The sequence below is a fragment of the Symsagittifera roscoffensis genome, chromosome 8, assembly GCF_963678635.1.
Source record: "Symsagittifera roscoffensis chromosome 8, txSymRosc1.1, whole genome shotgun sequence".
In the NCBI taxonomy this organism is placed as follows: Eukaryota; Metazoa; Xenacoelomorpha; order Acoela; family Convolutidae; genus Symsagittifera; species Symsagittifera roscoffensis.
The window spans coordinates 44799704-44820498 of record NC_087069.1 but is presented as its reverse complement, the minus strand read 5'-3'; the positions used below and the strand labels follow the sequence as shown (position 1 = coordinate 44820498).

General features: G+C 31.2%; 1 protein-coding gene across 5 annotated transcripts in view; it reads right to left on the bottom strand.

Moving 5' to 3' along the window:
* The window catches only part of LOC134852817 (neuropeptides capa receptor-like), a 98335-nt gene that overhangs the window by 71553 nt on the left and 5987 nt on the right, over positions 1-20795 (bottom strand). For 3 of the 5 annotated variants that reach the window (XM_063868627.1, XM_063868626.1, XM_063868625.1), the window contains one exon: positions 10902-10988. The exons of 1 other annotated variant lie outside the window; for it this stretch is intronic. The gene's annotated coding sequence lies outside the window, so the exon portion shown is untranslated. Of the gene's footprint in view, positions 1-6353; positions 6747-10901; positions 10989-20795 lie in introns of those variants that run through there. One more of the 5 variants, XM_063868630.1, reaches the window with a different exon arrangement.

The following is a 20795-nucleotide window of genomic DNA, read 5'->3' as shown; positions in this document are numbered from 1 at the left end:
AAAAAACTTGACTGAAACAAAAGAAGCGTAAGGTTGATTTACTATGAAGCAAAAATTCTGGGAAAAAAAGGCCTGGATACCTGGTTGATATGCTACTTTACCAAGAAAATCAAGAAATTTACAAAATTTTTAAACAATTTCAAAATGTTGCAAAATCATTTCTATGCTCAAACAAATATTTTACCATTTTTTGCGCGCAATTTTCTGTCTATAACAAAGTCAAGACTTCTGTTTTCGCACAAAACAATCAACAAATGCAAGTTGCATTTTGTGTAAAGTCACAACCGCTGTTTTTGATGAGTTTTCAAGAGGCACGATAGAACTTAACTGCCGAAAAAAACAACCCAATTTGTTCAAACACCAATTTTTTGACAGTAGACCGATCCTGGAAGTGCAGAGAAGTCTTTTCAAGTATTTGAATTTTTTTTTCCTCTGGTTAGGCATAGTCGTAATATGCCTCGGGAATAAGATTCCATAAACAGGCAACCTAGGATTAGCTCTTAATAATTCACAACCAAAAATTAGTACTCTTTGACTCAAATCTTTCAGTATAAAAGAATGAGCAAATTCCAACCTGAAAATCCTGAACTTGAACTTGAACTTGAAAAACAGAAACAGAATGAATTATACGATTAGGTTGAATTAAAGTTCTAGCTCTAATTAAGGTCGCTGATTCAGAAAAATAGCTGATGCTCTGTTACGGTTCCGTTAGTCAAGAACTATACGGGAAATTCCAACACAGTCCTTTGCCCTTTCAATTTGGAAAAAATTGCCGAATAAACTTCATTCAAAAAGCCTTCAAGTTCACCTTACTAACATAAAAAATGGCTGCTTATTACATTTGGTGCTTTTTGTTTGATGCTTTTTGTTTTGTTTTAACAAACAGTTGTTGCAACCAACAAATAGCTGGTGATTTTTGTTTTAAATAGAATGACCGTACAAATAAAAGATCAATGAAATTGCAAAAAATCTGGCAAAGTAATGACTTTTTTAATTAATTGCAAAGTATTCTGATTAATTGCGCTAAGTGTGATATGGTCCCGTAACTACGATGGATGTTTTATTTTCAACTTTTGTTGCAAAATTCAACTCTTCGTCTGCTTTTTCTTTTTACTCCGACTTTCGTAACGAAAGAAACAGAATATTTGTGCTCTGAGTGGGCTTTTTTCTTCCAATAGTTTTCAACTTCTTAACTAGCCTGTTTTGACGGATTTCTCAGAATATTATTCAAAAGGAATAGTTGTCCTTAGCTTAAATTTGAAAAAGAAAAAATACGCCTGTGATTATTTTTTGTAAAGTTATAGGGGTTCAAAGATTGCCATTTTAGTCGATTTCGGACAATTGAAGCGCAACATATACCGCGCTATTGACGCTATTTAATCCGTCTTTGAAATCGTTCCAAAATGGTTGGATGAAGCTTAATTGCCATTATTGACGTGTTAGTAGGAGCGAAATTTTTAGCTTTCATTTTTATATGGCGTGTGTGGTATGATTTTCACAAAAAAATTCATTACTTTTTATTCATTACGTTTAATGTTTTTTTTTGATTTTCCTGCTGAATAGACCCTAAAAGGCAGTCGGAATTTTTAGAGCTTCGACCTGATACGTGCATTTTTGTTTTTTTTTGTCTAGTTGTCGAAAAAATTTGAAAGCGTTTTAATAGATTGTTAGAAACTTTAAAAAATTCTTTTGTCAAATTCCTGTTTTAAATTTTTTTTTCGATCTTCCGCAAATTCACCAAAAATATAAATTTTTTCGTTTTATATTTCCAATTTCGGTGATATTCATGAATTGGATAAGATAAGTTAAACAGAAGTAAAACATTGTGCAATCTTATGGTAACACAATTCTAAATTGCAGATTTTGGTTAATTAAATTCCAGCGAGTTTTTCTGTTCGTTTTTAATCTAATTTTTTTATGTGAAAATTCTAAAACTCGTTTTTTTTTTAATAAGTTTGTGAAATTTTCTTCGGTTGATTCTGTTATTGGAACTGTATGACAAGCATTTATTCCGTATGGAGGTTGAACCCGGATGGATAGCCAGCTGTGTTTCGATGATTAAATTTTAAGATCATAAAAGTTTTTCACCTCGTTTTCTTTGCAGTCTTAGAAGAAAAAAAAAACAATTTGTTTCAATGCCGTAATTTTAACTTCCGGGTTGACCAGAAATGCTAGTCATACAATATTAATATATGGAAAAATGCTCATCATACACTTTTACTTTAAAGACAAAAAATTGCATGAAAGGTCTATGACTAGTGATTTTCCATTAATGGAAATTTTATGACTAGAATTTTCCCAATAAACAAAAATATTGAGTTTTTTTGCTTTTTAATTTCATTTTAACTAGTAGCCGAACACAAGTGACTTTACTTTGGTCACTCAAAGTAATGTAACCGAATTCTTCACCGTCTCGCGTTAAAAATGCATTGGAAATCGCCTAAAAAGTCTTAATTCTGTCTTACTCAAATAATAAAATAACGGAAGTATCAAACTTTTAAACTTTGGCAAAAAGTTTCATCGATGATTACCTTAAAAGTTTGAATTTTTAAAATATCAGAAATTGATGACGGCATTTATAAACACGCAATGCAAAAAAAAATATGAGGTTTCAGCGTTTTTGAAAAAAACTTAATATGCAAAAAGAAAAAAAAATCCAATATTAGTGTATCCAGGATAACGTTATGCACACAAAAAAATAAACTTTACATGCAAAAAAATTTGAAAGCGTTTTAATAGATTGTTAGAAACTTTTAAAAAATTCTTTTTGTCAAATTCCTGTTTTAAATTTTTTTTTCGATCTTCCGCAAATTCACCAAAAATATAAATTTCTTCGTTTTATATTTCCAATTTCGGTGATATTCATGAATTGGATAAGATAAGTTAAACAGAAGTGAAACATTACGGCTTCACTTTTGTGAAAACAGGAAAACAATCCATAAATTCTGAAAACACATTGGTATTTATTTGATTAAAACGACGTTTCTTTGATATCTTAGCAGATTTCATTAGTAATAGTCATTGGAGTCCATATAGAAGTTTATTTGTTTATTTGGTATGCTTGTAAGGTTTACTTGGCGTGGAACCCGTTCTTTTAGTGATGGTGATTTCTTTTTTTGTGTGTTTTAAAAACCCAGATTAATGTGCAATCTTATGGTAACACAATTCTAAATTGCAGATTTTGATTAATTAAATTCCAGCGAGTTTTTCTGTTCGTTTTTGTTCTAATTTTTTAATGTGAAAATTCTAAAACTCGCAATTTTTTTTAAATAAGTTTGTGAAATTTTCTTCGGTTGATTCTGTTATTGGTACTGTATGACAAGCATTTATTTCGTATGGAGGTTCAACCCGGATGGATAGCCTGCTGCGTTTCGATGATTAAATTTTAAGATCATAAAAGTTTTTCACCTCGTTTTCTTTGCAGTCTTAGAAGAAAAAAAAACAATTTGTTTCAATGCCGTAATTTTAACTTCCGGGTTGACCAGAAATGCTAGTCATACAATATTAATATATGGAAAAATGCTCATCATACACTTTTACTTTAAAGACAAAAAATTGCATGAAAGGTCTATGACTAGTGATTTTCCATTAATGGAAATTTTATGACTAGAATTTTCCCAATAAACAAAAATATTGAGTTTTTTTGCTTTTTAATTTCATTTTAACTAGTAGCCGAACACAAGTGACTTTACTTTGGTCACTCAAAGTAATGTAACCGAATTCTTCACCGTCTCGCGTTAAAAATGCATTGGAAATCGCCTAAAAAGTCTTAATTCTGTCTTACTCAAATAATAAAATAACGGAAGTATCAAACTTTTAAACTTTGGCAAAAAGTTTCATCGATGATTACCTTAAAAGTTTGAATTTTTAAAATATCAGAAATTGATGACGGCATTTATAAACACGCAATGCAAAAAAAAATATGAGGTTTCAGCGTTTTTGAAAAAAACTTAATATGCAAAAAGAAAAAAAATCCAATATTAGTGTATCCAGGATAACGTTATGCACACAAAAAAATAAACTTTACATGCAAAAAAATTTGAAAGCGTTTTAATAGATTGTTAGAAACTTTTAAAAAATTCTTTTTGTCAAATTCCTGTTTTAAATTTTTTTTTCGATCTTCCGCAAATTCACCAAAAATATAAATTTCTTCGTTTTATATTTCCAATTTCGGTGATATTCATGAATTGGATAAGATAAGTTAAACAGAAGTGAAACATTACGGCTTCACTTTTGTGAAAACAGGAAAACAATCCATAAATTCTGAAAATACATTGGTATTTATTTGATTAAAACGACGTTTCTTTGATATCTTAGCAGATTTCATTAGTAATAGTCATTGGAGTCCATATAGAAGTTTATTTGTTTATTTGGTATGCTTGTAAGGTTTACTTGGCGTGGAACCCGTTCTTTTAGTGATGGTGATTTCTTTTTTTGTGTGTTTTAAAAACCCAGATTAATGTGCAATCTTATGGTAACACAATTCTAAATTGCAGATTTTGATTAATTAAATTCCAGCGAGTTTTTCTGTTCGTTTTTGTTCTAATTTTTTTATGTGAAAATTCTAAAACTCGCAATTTTTTTTAAATAAGTTTGTGAAATTTTCTTCGGTTGATTCTGTTATTGGTACTGTATGACAAGCATTTATTTCGTATGGAGGTTGAACCCGGATGGATAGCCTGCTGCGTTTCGATGATTAAATTTTAAGATCATAAAAGTTTTTCACCTCGTTTTCTTTGCAGTCTTAGAAGAAAAAAAAACAATTTGTTTCAATGCCGTAATTTTAATTTCCGGGTTGACCAGAAATGCTAGTCATACAATATTAATATATGGAAAAATGCTCATCATACACTTTTACTTTAAAGACAAAAAATTGCATGAAAGGTCTATGACTAGTGATTTTCCATTAATGGAAATTTTATGACTAGAATTTTCCCAATAAACAAAAATATTGTGTTTTTTTGCTTTTTAATTTCATTTTAACTTGTAGCCGAACACAAGTGACTTTATTTGGTCACTCAAAGTAATGTAACCGAATTCTTCACCGTCTCGCGTTAAAAATGCATTGGAAACCGCCTAAAAAGTCTTAATTCTGCCTTACTCAAATAAAATAACGGAAGTATCAAACTTTTAAACTTTGGCAAAAAGTTTCATAGATGATTACCTTAAAAGTTTGAATTTTTAAATTATCAGAAATTGATGACGGCATTTATAAACACGCAATGCAAAAAAAATATGAGGTTTCAGCGTTTTTGAAAAAAAAACTTAATATGCAAAAAGAAAAAAAAATCCAATATTAGTGTATCCAGGATAACGTTATGCACACAAAAAAATAAACTTTACATGCAAAAAAACTCTTTTGAAAAATGTTTGTTGGATAACATAAATCGATTTGAGGTAGAAAAAAAAACAAAAAGTTTTGAGGCAATTTCAAAGTTTTTGTCGCCAACAAAAAAATAATATTCATACAATTTCAATCTATGGAAGTTCTATGATTAGCATTTTTTTGACAAAAAGTTTTTCTTTTTTGTTTTGTACGATACACCGAACTTTATGCCAAAACACGGAAAATTTTCTTCGAAAATTGGATGGCACCATTTTTGCAAAATGTATGAAATTTTTGTGACTAGTATTTTTTCAAAAAGTTACTTTATGAAATTGTATGATTAGCCTTTTTGGTATCTGAAGGTGAACCCGGGAATGCTAAGATTTCCCAAAGAATTGATCATACCTGGCTGAGGGTGTATGAGAGGTTATCAGTCCTAAATCATCTCTGATCAGGTATTCTATAGCGATTCGACTGAGGACGATAACGGAGAAGTTTTGACTATGTTGTATATACTACTGTCTCAAAACGATAACATCTTCCGACTCGTGTAATGTACAAGTTTTCGGCTGATATTCTAGTGATCAAAGTATTCACAGCAGAGTTTCTTTTGCGAAAAAAAACTAGAAAATCCGAAAAAATATCTCAGGGATTTCTAACTTGTTTCTAAAACTATTATGCATAAAAAAATTGGGTTCTATTTTTTGGTAATATCAATTCAACAAATTTCTTAGTCTCATAATGTTTTGATTTCGCTAAGCGATAATAAAAAAGTTCGGATGAACTTGTAGATTTCAAACCTCGCAACTTTGCAAAAGGAATAAGTTAATTGTCGTAGCTTAGTTTTAAGCTAATCAAAATCCTTCATAGATCTTCGTTTCAAATTTTTTGATACAGGCGGGGGATTCGAAAATGGAGGAGTCGGATAAATTGAGATATAGAATCGCTTTCTACCCTTGGTTGGTGTAGCATTTTTATAAATCTTGTTCTTAGATACTAAGCCAATTAGCGGTAACAAATTACTAACCTGTCAAATAATTCCGGGTCAGCGAACGTTCTGAATTACAATTGATTTCAAATCACTTCTAACTTCGGATTAATGAAAGCTAAATTGTATAACTTTTCCTTAGGGTTAGTTTTTCTAACGACGCACAAAAAATCAATAGCTTTAAATGCCTTATAAATGATCAAATGTGATTGTCAGGGCGCTAAACGTTTTTGATAAGGCCTCAAATGTTTTCAACCCTCATAATCCCGGGGGTATTTTTACATTGTAACTGAATTGAAATTCTCAGATAATAGAATCTATCTGTGAAAGCATTCTCAAAATGCTTTTAAATTTATTTCTACCCCGAACCAGAAAAAACAGCGCCAAAGGGCTTGGGTAAAATGGCCAGTTGAACAGCGCAATTTTTTTCGTCAGATGATTAAATGTTTTCACTATCAGGGAAAAGCTATTAATTTGAGAGGCATCCTTAAAAAACTGTTATTCACGAAGTGTAGATCTTTTGACAAGAAAGGTTGGTTTTCACATCTAATTAGCATCAAAAACCCTCGAATCAGATTAAATTTGGATTAATTAGCTTTACCAGGAAAAATTTAACCAGCAAATCTTGAGATTATAACAAGCCCTGAAAAATTTCTTCTATGTGTAGTAAAATTTTATATTTTTAGCTTAGAAATAAGAGATTTGTAGATTGTTCCAGTCGTTATCATAGCAAACGGAATTGGTTCAGACATTTTGATTGATTAAGTTGAGAAAAGGCTTCATTTCAAACCGATAAGTTAGACTAAAAAGACAGCAAGTTGACACAAGAGCCTTCAATCAAAGTTCGATTGCCTCGTGACAGCCTCGCCATAAGTTTGCACTCCAAAATATTTGGTTGATATAATCATTACGAGGCCAAACTATGCACTGGATAGGCGCACAATTTTGTGTCTGTACTATTCCTGGATTCCAGTCAAAATTCTTTAAACATGTTAGAATTTCGCCGGAACGATCAAAGATAAGGAAATAACAAAAAAAAAAACAGAACAAAGGGAGGGACCTTGTAGCGGAATAAAATACAACTCATAAAAAACACAGCTTGGCCTCGTAATGTGATTTTTTATTTTTTCAGGGTTCAAATTTTTCAGAGATATCCAGTAGCCCGGGTTGACCTCAATAGACAAAAAAGGCTAATCATGCAATTCCATAAACTAAATTTACGAAAGAAGACTGATCATACAAATTTCCTACATTTTGCTAAACTTGTGTCTACGAGTTTTGGAAGAGCTTTTTTCTTGTTTTGGCATGTGATTCGTCGTATCAACTTAATAAAAACGAAAAAACTTTTGTCGAAAATAGCTAATCATAAAATTTCCATATATGGAAATTGTATGACTAGCACTTAGTTGAAATCTTTTGCCAAAAGTAATCACCGTTGAAATCTTTTGCCAAAATCTGAAAATTTGTTACTTTCGTTATATTATTTGTTTAAGACAGAATTAATACATTTCAGGCCTTTTGCAATGTATTTACAAGGTGAGACGGTCAAACCTTTGGTTAATAAACTTTGGGTAACCTTGCTAATAATTACCCATTTACAACCCCCTCCCCTCGCTCCCCCAATTACCCCTATCCACATCCCCAAAATCATCATTTGCCTCCATCACACACATCCACGTTTGCCCCTCTCATACACATATTTTTTTGATCCCCATAAATTTACCCCTACCCCCATATCCACATGCCCCTGAAACGTGAAGGCGGTATATGGACGGGATAAACGGGTTGCGGAATGTAAACAAGAAGATTTAAGCGGCGGGGGTGTGGGGTTATGGGGGGGGTGTAAAATTTTGAGGGTGCTTGAAGTGCTTCATGGTACTTAAATTGCGTGAGGGTAAGTGGAACCTAAATAAAGATAAGATCAACAAAATAAATGAGAAATTCAAGTCTTCAGCACAGATTGCTGTGAAAATTTGATATCCGCTAAAAACATGTGTGAACAAAAAACAGCCTGTCTTAAAGAAAAAATCATCTATACAGGGCGATTTTTTTCTGCCTATTGCAAAAAGATTGATTGAATAAAAAGCCCAAATACTGTAAGGTTAAAAAAAGGAGATAAAAAACATATTTTGAAAACATCCGTTAATTGTCCAATGAACAAGAAAAAGTTGAGAATCTTCTAATCTGTCATCATGCCAAAGCAATGATACTTAAGTAAAATTACCTGTATCTTCATTAGGATATCGTTTGATGGTAATACACAATACGTAATTTAGAAAATTATTAATTTTTTTTTTAAAAAAAGCTGCTGTTTTCTATGAAGAATATTCTGAATGAAATCAAAAAATTTCTCAATTGGATTTCTTAAGGTAATTTATCGTTGCTCCGCCCCTTTTAATTATCTGATGAAAGACCATCTAATCGAGATCAAAAATTGCTTTTGTTTTTTCTGCTAATTATTTTTTGAATTTTGCTAGTCAAGCTTAAAAAAAGACCTCGAGGCCTTGCTAAAAAAAAGCATATGTGAGCAATTTGGAAAGATTACTTTTTCTTGATGAACACTTGTCCACCAAAGCTGAAGCAAGGCTGCCCATTTCGAGGCCATACACAAAAAAAATACTTCAGGTTATCTGAAAAACTTTGTATAAATTGATATTTTTAAGAAAATGAAACTGAAAAAAATATATATTTATTTTTCAAAAACTTCACTGAAATTTTCCAGCTTGTGCAATTTGAAACACTGATTTTTGTTTTTCCAGTGTCTTTCAATGATATGAAGGTAGGTTGCTGGTAACTACCCAGGTGATGTTCGTAGAAGAAAAAAGCTTATCATACAGTTTAATTTGTGAAGTCTATGGAAAAAATGCTTATCATAGAAAATTCATACAAAATTTAAAAAGTGTTTTAAAAATTTTTAATGAACATTTTTGATCTACTTGCCTCTTTTGAAGCTTTATGATCATTAAAAATTTTTTTAAAATTTTTTGTAGAAAATGCTTATCATACAATTTTCATAATTGGAAATTGTAATTTGTTAAAATTTGACATTTTGTGCTTATAACATAGTCCATGATGAGTTTTTCACCCAAAAAACCCAAAAATTACAATAAAGTGTTTTTTTTTGTAAACACGATCAACATATTTTGTTTCAATTGCTATGATAAAAAAAATTGTAAAAAACAGGCCTTTTTTCTCAACTACCCAAATTTTTAAACTACAAACTATCTAGCCATTTTCAAAATTTATTTTTTTTTGGTAAATAATTCTCTGTGAAAATTTTAAAATTAACTTTTATGGCTATAACCACCAAATGCAGTTTATCTGCGTGGTATTTGCCAGTTACACTCTGGGATTTCTTGTGACAAAAAATCCTTAGTTAGAGTTTCGGTTGAAACACAAATTTTATCTATTTTCATTTATGGAAAAAATGCTTCTCATAAACTTTCATAGTATGGAAAAATGTTTGTCATACAATTTCATATAATGGAAAAAAAAGCTTATTTTGCTATTTTCATCACTTAATTTTGCTCTATGATAATGTATGAAAGAGTTTGATAAGCATTTTTTCAATTATGAAAATTGTATGAGAAGCGTTTTTTGTCAGCCCGGGTAATGCTGTTTGTTTGTTGACAGAAGTAAAAACAATGGAAAACCTTTTAACAGTTTTCATATCAATTCAAACTTTAAAAAGTCACTTTTTTAAATGCTTTCTTAAAAAAGTTGTTTTGGTTTAAAAATTAGTGCGGCTTATTTTTGTCATCTGCCTCAATATCTTCTCAAAGATACTGTAAATAGAACTCTATGCAACTTCTGCTTTGCGGTATAACCTGAATTTCATTTGAACGAAAAAATGAGAAGACATCTCACTTTAAGAGCTTCCTTTATCGAGAACAAAAATAAAAATTGTATTTTGATGCTAATTTTTGGTCAAATAAAATTTTTTAATTTCTTTTATTGGATTTTAAAAGACTTTTTTGTCTGAAAATGTTATCAGGCATAACTAAATAAAATCCGATTTAGTGCCTCCAATTTTACGATGAATTAGAAGCGTCTAGGTTTGCAAATATACTTGGGTATAATTGTTATAAAAATAAAGTTATAATTGTATTTCAAATGCCGGTTATTTTCTCTTTTTACTGAATGCGGGCTACTTTCGGTATCAATCAATAGGCAAGCTCACTTGATTTAAACATAAAATCCCGGCAGTTGTACTTTAAACGCCAGTTTAACTGTCGAACTCTAAACTAAGGAATATTCAAAACTCGAACGTAATTTTTTGACGGAACATTTTTTGGAATTTTTCAGATATATTTGATTTTCAAATCCATGAAAAACTGTTTAAAAAATTGATCATAATTGAAATAAAGTGGTTACGACGTACTTTTTGATGTCAAAATAGCTCATTATTGTTTTTAACCTAGAAATCTCAACGCTGTTTGTGGCAGTTTTAAAAAAAATAATTCAAAAATAAAAAAACTCTCCGTTTGCAGTGATCAAAAAATAAATCTGACAAATCAAAAATACGCAGTTGAAAAATATCAGAGAAGTTTTTAATCGAGTATCAACGATACTGGAGTTTGTACTCACGTGAACGACAGTGATTGCTTTTAACCATGATTCATTCCAGACAGACAAGGCTGCAAATTCGAGTACAACTCAGCACAAAATTGAGACCTGAAACCAAAGCTCTCTTTGATATTAATAGTTTTGTTTAATCAAGAGATTTTTTCTAAGCTTTTATCAAATTATTTTAAGAAAAAAAAATTTCAACATTGCATCAGGTTTTTTGTTTGAAAAAATTCACTCCAAAGACAAATTAGCACACCTTTTTTTGTTGATTTTTTACGCTTAGTAAAAATGAAATTGCCCGTATAGTAGAATGATCCTACTTCGTCTAGTTACCTGGTAAATTGTAACCATTGAAAATTCTTCCCCCTATTTTTTTCTATAACGAATCATCCCCTAGTTTTTTTTTGGAATGGGGATTGCTTGATCTTTTGGTTACAAATAAATTTTTTCAGCCCTTTTTATTTCAGCATTGTTTATGCAGACCTAACGACTCTAATTTACGTTTAGTTTTAGGAGAGAGACAGATCAAATGGGCAGTTTTTTGTTAAGTTGATTAAAAAAAACAAATTCTATGAAAAATTGAAGTTAAAAACTCACTTGAAGAAGAAATCAATACTTAACGAAGTCTGTATTTGATGATGTTTATTCCAACAAGATGCCAATTTTTAATACTTTTGCGACCAAACCTGCTGAAATAGTGCAAATCTGTTTTTTAATCTTGACACAATAATCTAATATTTGAATCTTGAAATATTACAACCAATAATTTGATGCTCATTTTGCTCTAATTTTAACCAATTGAACATCTGATCTCACCTACTTCTATAAAAAAAAAATAACCGTCAGATTAGCAGTGCCAGAGCTAACCTAGAAAAAAAAGAACCACAATACTTTTCTCGTTCCACAAAAGAACCACAAAAGAAATACCTCGTTCCTAGGATAAGTATTTAAAAGCTGTAATAAGTTTGAACCATAATATACGCTCTGAAAGCTGTGTGCGTAGTTTTCTCAATCCAACTTTAACCTGCCTTACATTTGAGCAAAATTATTCACCGAACACAGGGATAGGATAGGCTATGTTTTATGAAAAATGGCCGGCCTAAACTGCTGACCTATACGAGTTGGACATATAGTGCAATCACATCTCATCTCCTTGTGATAAATTGGTAAAAAAAGTTTCTGCCAATAATATTCGAAACGGGACAGTCATTTTAAATCATTTTTTGTTCCGACGACAAAAATAAACGTATCGTAAACAAAACTAACGGAAAATTTGTGCTGGGATGGTTTTTTCTGCAGAAAACTCGACTTTTCAACTTGCCATTTTTGACGGTTTTTTAAAAAGCATTCAAAATGTTTTATTGTCCAGAACTCAAATATGAAAAAAATATACTTCACCTGTGATTATTTTTCGAAAAATTAAGGTTGTTTTATTATTGCCATTTTAGCCAATTTGTGATAATTCTGGCGCGCTATTTTTTGCGCTATCAACGCGTAATCCGAGATTGAATCCGTCCTAAAAATTGTTTCAAAATGGTTGAAGGAAAACTATTTGCATAATTGAATTCTTAGTAGGAGCGAAATCTATCATTTTGTACCTTGAATGGCATGTTTGGGGATGAATTTCACTAAAAAACTCAAGTTCAAATTTGTTTTGTTCCATGTTATTACATTGAGACCTGTAAAGGCAGTCGTCGGAACATTCACAGCTTCGCCCTGATACGAGCAGACTTGTTTGTTTTGAATTTTGTAATGTTTTTTTTTTCAAATCTTTGAAACTTTTTAATTCCGTTAATATAGCATTTGCATTTTAAAGAATTTTGACAATTCATTCAATTGATTTTACTTTTCATTTCTAATTTAGTCTACATAAATCTCTTTTTGATCAACAAATAATTGATAAATTTGTGAATTACTTTGATTAAATAGTTTTTCTTTGTTTCATCTTATTTTTCTTCATCAATTACATATTTTTAGATGAATATCTAAAACTAATGTGTCTATCGGTTTGTATTTCCGGATCGACCAAAATGTGAAACCATACGTTTCACCATAAATGATCCCCTGAATTGTCGAGGCGGATTTTCAATACATGAAACAGTTAGAAAAACACTTTTCCTTAGAGGGTCTGCGAGTTAATTGTATTTTTTATATCATGAACACATCTTGGAATGAGGTTAAAAAATGATACTAGTTGGTATGTTTGTTTGCCAAGAGGGGTTATTCATATAATTTCTATAGAACAGTATAAAATTCCCCAAAAAATTTCTACAAAAAGTCTCGGCAAAAGGTTCCTGTCACATCTGTCACATTGAGCACCCGCATCCAATTTCAAGCGTTAATAATCGATTATAATATGATTTTAGTACCAGTCTTACAAAAATTGAGAAAAAAACTGTTTTTAATCAATTACTAATCGAATATAATCTCCTTTTTTGCGATCTAATGTAATAATTTATAAAATATTATTACTAGAAGAACTATAATTCACCTAACGCGGGATTTTTTCAACTAATTTGAAGGCATCTCTATGAAATTTTTGTTTTGTGGTAAAACTTTGTGTTCAGATGAACCAAAGAAAGACAAGACATCTCATTTTTAGCGCCTATAATTATTTATAAATTTGATGGAATTACTATTATAATTGTAATTAAATGGATTATTTTCTCTTTTCACTGACTGCTGGCACTGAATCAGTGACGAAAATTGATTGCTTCAATGGGGTATAAAAAAGTCAATATCTTCAATGGGGTATAAAAAATTTTTGACGAAAACTTGTATTTCGATTGGCGAAAATTGACTAATTAAAAAAACCACAATGAGCAAAAATATACTGTTTTCTTCGAAAGTCTGAACAATAATGCTTATTGATTGTTGACTCTCAACCATGTGGTCAATGATTAACCTCTCGATTTGTTGACTAAAATTAAAAATTAAGATTCAGTTCATAAACAGTTTTTGTGAGTTTTTGAACGAGAGAAAACTGACAATTATGACACTAGTTAAACTCAATTATATTTAAAAGCTGAATTACTGCTTTGAATGGAAAATTGAATTTCTCACTCTTTTCAATTTTGGGCCGGCGCCAATTCAGTTATTTCCGCCGCGTTCGGTTTTCTATGGAATTGCGGTGCCACGTTTATACGGCCCCACGTTTAATTTTCAAGGAGTCGTGAATTCTGACTTGTATGACTTGTATGGAACCAAAAATAGTGCCACGTATGGTTTCTGAGAAAGCTGGCAAATTAATTATAAGACGTAATGTTGATTTTTTTAGTGCATTGTAACAAAAAAGTGACTGAGGTTCTCTTCTTAATTGTTTTGGCTATAAAATAATGGTGCAGCCTAGTTTTGCAAAACCCCCAAAATACAAATACGTTTTTGTCCCAATTCTGAAAGGTCTTTATATATTTGCTTTTACTTCTAATGCTTTTTGTATAAAAACGAATAAACTGGAAACCAACCAAAACAAGGTGGTAATTTTTTTCATGAAAAAGATTAACGTACCAGTGAGTTGAAGGACCATAAATCTTGAACCGATCCGAGGCTGGTTTTTTCAAGCCATTGGAAGATCTGAATTTTCTACCGGATTTTTACAAACTTAATTAATGTTTTTTCTGTTGGTCGAATAGATTCAGTGACAGGCAACCCACATACTATTTTGCTAAGAAAATAATTTTAATAATCTTTTTCAAAATTGTTTTGAGTAGCCTCAGTTTTTTCACTCTCAAAAATTGTTTTATATTCATTAAAAAAAACGAAATTGTCAAAGTAAGCTAGCAAATGAAAATTTGAAGAAGCAAAATTTAATTGCAAAGAACGCCAAAGTAGAAAATAGAAAAATCTCTCAGGGGTAATTTTTGATGTGGTCATGATGAAATAGCGAAGCTAAAAAAATTTTAAAAAATCCGCTTTTGTATATAAATAGATATGAAGATTTTTAAAACGTTGATAGAAAGTAACTCTCAATTTCGGTTGAAACTAGAATTGGATCAAAATATAGCTTTAACTTGTGAAAATGATCAATTTTCAATGATGACAGGCAAAAAGTTATTCTCAGGCTTGGGTTTCGGACATTGAGTCATATTTTTCCAGTTTAAAAAGGAGAACGAATGTGGCTATTTTTTCCGATTTATCCTTCTTTATTTTCTCAAGATATCAACTTTAGATTTTCCAAATGTTTGAAAAATGGTTACAAATGCTTTTTTGATCTGGTAATAAAATGAATAATCAAATCACGCACCCGCTTTGTTAAGTTCAAAGTCACATCATATGCATTTTTTAACCTGTCAGTTAGGTCAAACTGTTTTGCTAAAATAGATTAATTGATTTCTGAACTCAGTTTAGAGTATGAATCTCGCCTTATTAGAAACTTATATTTTATGTCTATGTCCAAACTGTCTTTTTTCAGCGAAATTGGCATTTTCGAAGCTTTTTTCCTTTTAAAAACTAACCTCAACTAGAAAATATGTTTTTTAATATTTTGAAATCCTCAATTTATGACTTCAGAATTTTTCAGATAAATAAAGAATTTCGACAAAACTTCCTATCTAATTCATCCCGAATAGTTAAAAAGACAGCTAAAAATCACATCTATCTAACTCTAATTTTTTTTGCGATCAACACTAATGCAGCATAATTCTTGATTGCATTGCAAAAAAATCAGATGGAGTAATCAGTAAGTTATGCTTCTGATTGGCAACCATAGTTCGATCTTTTTTCAGATAAAAACAAGAAGGTATAGCCCATTTTCAATGATATCGATGTTAAGTGTTTCTAATCAACAAAAATTGAAACTTTTTTCAAAAAATTGAATTCGAACGACAGCTCCTTTATTCCTTTTTTGGTCAATCTACATTTTGAAACTAGTTTAAAACTTTTTGTGGTTTGCTGCAATTCAAAAATGCAGTTCAACAAATTTTTGTGAGTTTGTTTCAATTAGTAGTCAAGTTTTTTTTCGATTACAGTCTTCATAGTGAGCCGGACAGAATAACCAAAAAGTTTAAAATTTGTTAAAGAAAACAAAAATGATAAAGTGAAGTGAAGAGTTTAAACACTCTAGCAGGTAATTTTTGCTTGGGGGTAAAAAAAGAAAGAGCGGACATCAAAACTCATAACTTTACCAATCGTTTTGCAAAATTAGGCTCGGACTTTTTTTTTGAATAGAAACTAAGTCTCTTTTTTGTTGATACATGAAATCAATCAAACAGAGTGGATTTTATTTTTATATTATTCATGCGATTAAGAGAGAACGAGAAAGAGAGATAGAGATGAGAGAGAGAGAGATGGGGGAGAAGGCGAGAGAGAGATATACAGAGAAAGAGATTGAGAGAGCGAGAGGGAGAAAGGGAGAGAAGAAAGAAAGAGAGAGAGAGAGAGAGAGAGAGAGAGAGAGGAGAGAGAGAGATAGAGAGAGAGAGAGAGAGAGAAAAAAAAGAGAGAGAAGAGAAAGAGAGGAAAAAGAGAGCAACCAGTGAGTTTCTGATCGACAAAAACTTGTTTCCCAAAAAATTACTTGATGCACAAATTTACAGAATAGAAAAAACGATCATAAGAACATGACAAGGATTCTATTACTTTCAATTGTAAAACAAGACTTATTGAGAAGTAGCTTCGTACATTTTAATAGAATGAAGTTTTTTGTGCCGCAACTTTCCCGACTTGTCTTGAGCAATTTTTAAAATTTTAATAGTAGTAATTAAGCGAAGAAAAAAAATCACGAAATTGACCCAGTTTCTAATTTAAATTAACCCGATTTCTGAAGATACTGGAGTTAAAATTTTCCAGAATCTTCAGAAATTTTAAGGTTAAAAAAACTCTGTATATCTGATTAGACCTGCTATATGACCTCTAATTTGACCTTTTTACAAACTATTGTTTTTGGGAAACCTCAAAACTGACTGTTTTCTCTAGACCAGCGCGACTGAAACGAAAGTGTTTGCCACCATTTTCAGTGGAGTAAAATTTTTACCTAAAAGACTACGAAACCACTTGATAACCCGAGTTGACCAAAAGCTAATCTTAAAGTTTTTATATATGGGAAAAATTAATCATAAGCTTTTCATGCAGTTGTCAAAATTTTGGGATGTATTTGTGACCAAACACATGTGACAAAACACGGGATTTACCCAAAATTAGAGTCATCAAATGATTACAATGCACTGGAAACAACAGAAATTGTGTGAAAATTTTCTTACACAATTCATATACTAAAAGCATCGCACATTTGAAGCATGGCAAAATTTTTCAAAGGTGCTTAATTTTAAACTTTGAATTTTTAGTTTATCAGACATTGATTAAGGCATACAAAAACTTGAAATTCAAAAAAAAAGTTTCTATTCTGTGTGAAAAAAGTTACCCAGAATAACGGAAAGAAATCCAGTTTCTTTGTATCCACGACTACGCTATGCTCACAAAAAAATTAATTTTTGCATGCTAGAATTCGATATTTGGCTGGAAAAATATTTTTTTGGGGCAATGTCAAAATAGTTTGTTGCCACCATCGAAAACAATTTCCATGTATGGTCATACGTTTTGTATAATTCTTTTTTTCATTTGGTAGGATACGCCGACTTTAACAAGAAAAAGTTTTTTGAAACTACGATGAAACCATTTTAGCAAAAAGTATGTTGTTTGTATGACTAAAATTTTTTCATGGATTCCAGAGAAAAATTTTGTAACAGGTTAAACTTCTGTGGGAACGATCAAACAAAACGAAAGTACAAAAACAGAACAAAAGCAGCGTCCTTGTTGCGGAATCCGTTCACAATTCACAAAATGCACAGTTTGGCCTGGTACCGAAATCTCAGAAACCATTTTTGTTTTTTATGAAGTCAACCTCACGAAGGAAAGCAAGGTATTTTGGAAAAATACGAACCTTATCCGCACGTCTGATGTAAAACTTTCACAGGTTTTGCACAATAAAGTTTGATACTTTTTGAGGCAGACCAAAACAAACGGCGGTTTCAAGGAACCTTTTGGTTTTGCTACATAGTTGAACCAGAAAAAAAATTTCGGTTGAAGTAGGTTCTGAAAAAATCCAAAAACTATATGTAACTTCAAAATTAATTATTTTTTGTTTCCGTCAGATTTTGGACTCATTTTGAATGAAATTTGAGTAAAATAAAATGAATTTTCTAACCCGACATAATTTTTTGCATTTTTTAAATTAAAAGCAGACGGATCTAATAATCAGATTTCATCGAATAGTATTTGAAGGATTAGAGACTAAATCAGTTTTTTTTCGGTCTTCTACATATGTGGTGGTGCTATCGTTAAGTATTGAGATAGATAATATGTTTCACTACAGGTCATTGCCCTAAGTGTTGTTGACTGGTACCTGGGTAAACTATGTTCGCTAACACAATATTTAGTTGTCGTTACGATTTGATCTGAAACAGCATGTTTGGAAGAGTGAAGTATATTTGATAGCAAATTTTATTAATTGAGTTCAAGGAATTCTTGCAAGGAAAAATACACACATCTTACTTTTCTTTTCAATGAAAATCCAAAAAAAATTTCTCTCCCGATAAGCTCATGAAAGCCATTGCAACGCCATTACTCAAAAAAGACGACCCAGAACTACCAGAAAATCACAGGCCAATATCAATAACAGGCACGTCATCAAAAAAATTCGAAAAACTTCTATCTAAACAAATAAATATTATTTCTTGCAACGTTTAATTTCAGTTCTCCTTAATTACTTTGTTGAAATCTTTTAAATTTTTTTTAAAGTTTCTGAAATTTCGAAAAAATTATCATCCAAATTTGTCACTTGCTCTGCCCCGGTAAAAGCTTTTACACTGAGAAAGTTATAGTGTCATAGCTAATTTTATGTCTGATATTTTTGCTTGTTAAATTTTCTAACTTTCTCAGAGTAAACTTTTAAGAAGATTATACAATTTACTAGAAGTTGGTTACATTTTTCGTAAAGTTATAAACGCTATCGTTAATTCCTTCATTTGAGGAATACAACATCTATACCGCAAAACCTGCTAAGCAACACTCAATTTGATTTCAGAACCTTCTATACAAAAACTGATAGTTTTTAATTCTGCACCGAATTTTTCAGAAAATCAATTGATAGCATGATAGCAATAAATTGCTGCTTGCTCATTATTAGATATTTCCGAAGCATTCGAATCTATCGATCAAAAGTTTCTACCGCAAAAACATATACCTCTGGGACTTCTGGTTTTTAATCTGTAAATCAACTACTTAGAAAAACAATTACCTACTTCGTGCAACGTAGTATATTATGCAGAGGACGCGCTACTTTTTGCGAAAATCAAAACGCGAATTTAGCAATAAAAGAACTGAAAATTAGTTGCAAAATTTTATCAAACTGTTTTTTAGGCATTCGTTACAAGCTAACACTTAAAACAGGAGGTTATTAATCTCAGCAGAAAACTGTGCGAATCCATGGAAACAATAAACCATCAATTACATTCGACCGAGACAACCTTAAATCAAAAAGCAGTGTCAAATACCTTGGAATGATATTCGATGAAATTTTATCGTTTTAAGAGGAATTTTTCATGATTTTAAAAAAATGGCCGGCTGAATAAAACTCTGCAATCGAACTTTCAATTGAAAGGTAATCATTTTTTTTGGAATTTTGGATTCCCAATGTCATCAATTGAATCAGTTTAAGATCACAATTGTTCATTGAGGTTTTTAAAAGAGTTAAAACTCAAGGTCGTTAACTGTAATGATTTAGTCTGTTTTTAACAACGTGTTTACTTTTCTGTGAAATAAACAAAACTGTTACAATGAGTTTGGAGCCCTGATTGTTCCGACTGCCTTTACAGGTATATGGAGCAGTTTTCGTTTGTAAAATTGATGAATTTAAAAAAAAGTTTTTTTTTGAGATTTTTTTCTGAAAAGTCCCCCCACACGCCATCTATTTTACAAAATAATTGTTTGCTTCTAGCAGTAGTGAAAAACAGCTTGTATGAACTATTTTTGAACTTTTTCTAAGACGTATTAAAACACCGCTTACGCGTTATGGGCGCGAAGTATATCGCGAATGAATTATCCCAATTGAAGATATTGACACTTTTAGAATCTCCATTTTTCATATTTAAATTGGTTGAGTTCAAGGCAAAAATGCAACTCGGATGATAATTGTTTTTCTACCAAAAATGGCCAGTTAAAAAGTCGAATTTTGTCTGGAGAAAAAAAAACACCCTCCAAACCAGATATTCTGTCACTTTCTTTGAAAGTCGTAACAATTTTCTAGAGGGTCAAAAAAGGGAAGACGAGAAACGTTGATATTGTTCTTATGGCTCGGTACTTAAGTCTTATTTTGAGTTGATGGAAGCCCGCTATCAGTTTTGCAATTTGCTTTCGATGTTGATATCCCACTCTTGATGTTTAAAGATATTTCATATAATTCTGGTATCTGACATCCACTTGAAAACTGCCATCTAAACGATCATGAAAAGTATGTACAAGCCGTGCAACTTTGACAATGATGGAAGATAAAAGCGAAATACCTTGATAATTTAACCCTCGAGCCCGAAAAACAAAAAACTTTAAAAGGAAACTGTTTTTAGAACAGAATAATGTAACACTTTCGGGCCAGGTTGAATAGGTCAAGTGACTAAACTGGTGGTCACCTTTCAAAACTGAAAATCGAAAATTACTGAAACTGAACGCTTTGAGCGCTGAAATTTGTGGAATAAAGTTGTCTCGGTAGGGATTTGCGAGAAATCGGAAAATTAATGAGGACGACTCAAAGAGAGAAAACACACCCCCCTCGACAAAAGACAAGATACAGATCTGCTTGAGACAAAAAATATTTACTCGAAGTTTATACAGCACTTTAAACTCAGCAGTTACAGTTGAAGCAAATCAAGTTTTGGTCGAGGTTGTAGAAACATAATAACAAGATTGCCTCAAAAATTGAAA